At 54.9% G+C, this 5,000-nt stretch overlaps 1 non-coding gene across 1 annotated transcript in view; it reads left to right on the forward strand.

Annotated features, from left to right (window-relative positions):
• The first annotated feature begins 4,055 nt into the window (after nucleotides 1-4,055).
• LOC126147805 (small subunit ribosomal RNA) overlaps nucleotides 4,056-5,000 on the forward strand; it is a 1,909-nt gene continuing 964 nt past the window's right edge. The window contains exon 1 of the ribosomal RNA XR_007530342.1: nucleotides 4,056-5,000. This exon is cut by the window's right edge and continues 964 nt beyond it. This is a non-coding gene — a ribosomal RNA (small subunit ribosomal RNA).

A 5,000-nucleotide genomic window follows, 5' to 3' on the forward strand; every position in this document is an offset into this window, starting at 1 on the left:
GGCGTGTATGATTTTCATGTATTTGCAACGCTGGGCAGTGTTATAGATCTAGAACGAGTAACGGGAGGGTAGGAAAATAGTACGACGTGTTCTTCCGTGAATAACGCATGGTCAACGGTTCGCGCACGCCCTCTGGTCCCGACGACGGCAACGTCCACAATAAACAGACCATACCGCCATCTGTGGGATACCCAGGCGTCTTATTTCGTGAAGACACCATGCCGACCTCTATGGGACGATGGTGACACCGCCGCCCACAGGCGCAACACAGCCATCTATGGGAATGTGACCAAACTACATTGCCATCCGGCCCAGAAACGACACCTCCATCTACAGGAATCGAACGAAACTACGCCAACCATACCTCCAAAACACGGCACCGCCATCTATGACAATGTGACGAAACCACATGCAATAGCTCCATCTACGCGAATCGGACGACACTACGTCCACCATGTCGAGCGCACCACCAAAAATACCGCCATCTGCAGGTCTCCCGCAACATGGCCTGCTGCACCGACGATACTGCCATCTATGAGACGACAAGCCGACGACGACATCGCTAGGGCCCACAGTGCCCATTTTCCGACGCCACCCACAAAGCCTGCATCATCTGTCCACCACAGGAGCCCCAACGCCAGTGCCTGCGCCGCACGAAGTCGTCGACCGATCATCGCTCCGCTCCACTCCACTCGCACCCGCACCCGCAAGTGCCCCACCCCAACCGCCCAAATCGCAACTCCAGCGGATGAACGGCGGACTCTTCCCGCACTCGTAACGTGCAATCCACCCCTATATCATGCGTTTCATGAAGAGTTATATCCAATATGCCATATTCCCGCTGTCCCTATAACATGCTCTAAGTAGCTCGCTTGCTACAGCAGCAGCAGCACCACGTCCGCGCGCTTCCCTGGGGGCACTGAACCGCAGGACGCGAGACCCCACGCCCAGTGGCAAACAGGACTCCTCTCACAATATAGACGGTCACTACCCCGCACAACGATGACGGTGTGGGGGCCATTTTACGACACCGCTTCCTGCGGTGCCAACGCTGTCGTAGAGTCGATACGCCATCTTTGGTAGAAGGCAACCATTCCGCTGTAAATGAGTACGTCGCTCGTAGTTCAGTCACCTCGCAGCACTGCTCAGTAAACTATGCAGGCCCACATAGATAGATCAAATACGCAAATGCCCCTATACATGCTGAACGTCTGTGCAAACAAAAGGAACCACACGTCACCCACACACTCTATCACACACTACTCTCTGCCTGTAACAGACACAGATGCAATAATTAAGCACCACCATGGACCAACGTCCGGTGCATCCTATCCGCCACAGTACACCAACCAGACTATGATAACCAGGCCACGAGGTCCAATCATAAAACAGAATATCCCACTCGTCCGACAACCACAATTGCTCAGATAAGCCACCAACACCCACACATGTCCCACACAGGGGTGCACCCAACATCACCACACTGCCTCGTCTTACAGAACAAACACACTGGCAGGAATGAAACACACAGGTCTGCCGCAACCTCGGACACGGCGCGCCCCCTCTCACTACCGAAAAGCGCATCCCAACGTGACATACCTCCTTTGACACACTGACGCTGCCTCGGGCATCCACTTCCTACGGTCAATATGAACGAACCTCGCCCCGCCCCCCCCCCCCCCCCACCAACACGCCATCCCATACCACAATGTGTACCGTACCCAAACCTAACGTGTACTGTACTACAACGCAATGTGTACCAAAACACAACCCAGTTTGTACCTTAACCTAACCTATGTCACCTTAACCTAACCTATGTCACCTTAACCTAACCTATGTCACCTTAACCTAACCTATGTCACCTTAACCTAACCTATGTCACCTTAACCTAACCTATGTCACCTTAACCTAACCTATGTCACCTTAACCTAACCCATCTTGCACCTTAACCTAACCTATGTCGCCTTAACCTAACCTCTGTTGCACCTTAACCTAACCTGTGTTGCACCTTAACCTAACCTGTGTTGCACCTTAACCTAACCTGTGTTGCACCTTAACCTAACGCAATTTGCACCGCAATGTAACGCAATTTGCACCGCAATGTAATGCAATTTGTACCGCAATCTACCCCAAGTTGTACCGCAATCTACCCCAAGTTGTACCGCAATCTACCCCAAGTTGTACCGCAATCTACCCCAAGTTGTACCGCAATCTACCCCAAGTTGTACCGCAATCTACCCCAAGTTGTACCGCAATCTACCCCAAGTTGTACCGCAATCTACCCCAAGTTGTACCGCAATCTACCCCAAGTTGTACCGCAATCTACCCCAAGTTGTACCGCAATCTACCCCAAGTTGTACCGCAATCTACCCCAAGTTGTGCCGCAATCTACCCCAAGTTGTGCCGCAATCTACCCCAAGTTGTGCCGCAATCTACCCCAAGTTGTGCCGCAATCTACCCCAAGTTGTGCCGCAATCTACCCCAAGTTGTGCCGCAATCTACCCCACGTTGTGCCTTAACCTAACCCACGTTGTGCCTTAACCTAACCCACGTTGTGCCTTAACATAACCCACGTTGTGCCTTAACATAACCCACGTTGTGCCTTAACCTAACCCACGTTGTGCCTTAACCTGCTCTGTAAATGGCATATGACACGTTACATTAATGTATTGTTGTCCAACCGCAACCCGCTCAGAATGTTGTGTACACAGCTACGTGTCATCTCCCCATAACAGCTGTATTGCAGTGTGGTACGCCATAGAGACGTGTGGGAGTAATGGACGCAGTGGATGGCGATCAGCATGAGCCGTCTGTTCATGTAGTGGCGCGTGTATGCAGACATAGTAGTCTCTTCTCACACAATGTGATAGCACGGTGTCCCGCGTTCCACATCTGCGACATGCTACAGAGGCCGGTTGACAGTTCGTCGCGCAATGGACATCGCATACGTACGGGGGCACCTTCCACGTGCCCTCTAGTCGGGCACATTTTGTTGCGTGGATGTGAGCGGATGTAGTGTGTCTTGACACCTGACAGGCAGGCATGCAATAATAGTTGACTTTGCAAACGGGGATGGACGTGGACGTGTACGTTTACTGGTGACGTTACGCAAATGAACAACTGGTAACCCGTTGTGGTGCGGTTGATCTTGCTGGAGGTACATCTGTGAGGGCAACGATCGGTACAGCTATGACGCGGTTGTGTCAGCGATACCCACCACACCAATGAACGTGAATGTGGATCTGGGTGTGAAGCGATACGCGGCTGTGGGTGGGTGGGACTGTCCCCGGCCGGTGAGGGGGGGGCCGCCCGGCGTGCTGGCCGCGCGGTGCGTGGGCGCACGCGCTACAGCCGGCTGGTGGGGGCGCCCAGTGGCAGGCGCGCCGGCCGACGGACGCGGCAGGCGGCGCAGCTGCGCGCCGGGGCACCCTGCGCGCGGCGCCGTGCAGCCAAAGTGGGTCCTCGCCGGCCCGGTGCGAAGCGCGGTGGACATCTGCAGTGTGCTGGTCCGATTGAGGACTGTGTGCGTTGAGGATGCGCCGCCGCCCGGCACTCGGCGCCGCGACGCCGTCTGCTGCTCGGTCGCCCCAGCGGTTCTCGCTGGTGGTTTGTATCGCAGTTGTGCAGACGTGTTGGCACGTGCGCTGTGCTGGGAGAGTTCGCTTCGGCACCCACGTGGGGCCTTTGCCCTTCTGTGGCGCTGGCGTTGGAGCTGCCGGTCACCGTAGGTGGCGCGTGTTGTCTCCCGCCGGCAATGCCACGACAGCACGCTCCCGGGCCTCTGTCGGCAGCGGCAAGCTCAGTTGGGAGCACGGGTGGTCGCACCTAAAGCGTCTACTCGCCTAACTCCGGGCGATTGCGCCTCTCTCGAACCCGACCAAGTACTTAGGACGGCGCTGCGCGCCGCCGGGACCTGAGAGGGTTTCGAGGTGTATTGTGCAGGGGAGCTCAGCCTCCTCCTGTTTGCAGAATAATTGAGCGGACGCTTGCGTGTTCGCGCGGGCCCCCGGGACACACTCCCGGGCGGCCGGCTGCTCAGCTCTAGTTGACGCAGCTCCCTGGTTGATCCTGCCAGTAGTCATATGCTTGTCTCAAAGATTAAGCCATGCATGTCTCAGTACAAGCCGCATTAAGGTGAAACCGCGAATGGCTCATTAAATCAGTTATGGTTCCTTAGATCGTACCCACGTTACTTGGATAACTGTGGTAATTCTAGAGCTAATACATGCAAACAGAGTCCCGACCAGAGATGGAAGGGACGCTTTTATTAGATCAAAACCAATCGGTCGGCTCGTCCGGTCCGTTTGCCTTGGTGACTCTGAATAACTTTGGGCTGATCGCACGGTCCTCGTACCGGCGACGCATCTTTCAAATGTCTGCCTTATCAACTGTCGATGGTAGGTTCTGCGCCTACCATGGTTGTAACGGGTAACGGGGAATCAGGGTTCGATTCCGGAGAGGGAGCCTGAGAAACGGCTACCACATCCAAGGAAGGCAGCAGGCGCGCAAATTACCCACTCCCGGCACGGGGAGGTAGTGACGAAAAATAACGATACGGGACTCATCCGAGGCCCCGTAATCGGAATGAGTACACTTTAAATCCTTTAACGAGTATCTATTGGAGGGCAAGTCTGGTGCCAGCAGCCGCGGTAATTCCAGCTCCAATAGCGTATATTAAAGTTGTTGCGGTTAAAAAGCTCGTAGTTGGATTTGTGTCCCACGCTGTTGGTTCACCGCCCGTCGGTGTTTAACTGGCATGTATCGTGGGACGTCCTGCCGGTGGGGCGAGCCGAAGGCGTGCGACCGCCTCGTGCGTGTTCGTGCGTCCCGAGGCGGACCCCGTTGAAATCCTACCAAGGTGCTCTTTATTGAGTGTCTGGGTGGGCCGGCACGTTTACTTTGAACAAATTAGAGTGCTTAAAGCAGGCAAGCCCGCCTGAATACTGTGTGCATGGAATAATGGAATAGGACCTCGGTTCTATTTTGTTGGTTTTCGGAAC

The sequence above is a fragment of the Schistocerca cancellata genome, unplaced genomic scaffold (assembly GCF_023864275.1).
Source record: "Schistocerca cancellata isolate TAMUIC-IGC-003103 unplaced genomic scaffold, iqSchCanc2.1 HiC_scaffold_871, whole genome shotgun sequence".
Lineage (NCBI taxonomy): Eukaryota > Metazoa > Arthropoda > Insecta > Orthoptera > Acrididae > Schistocerca > Schistocerca cancellata.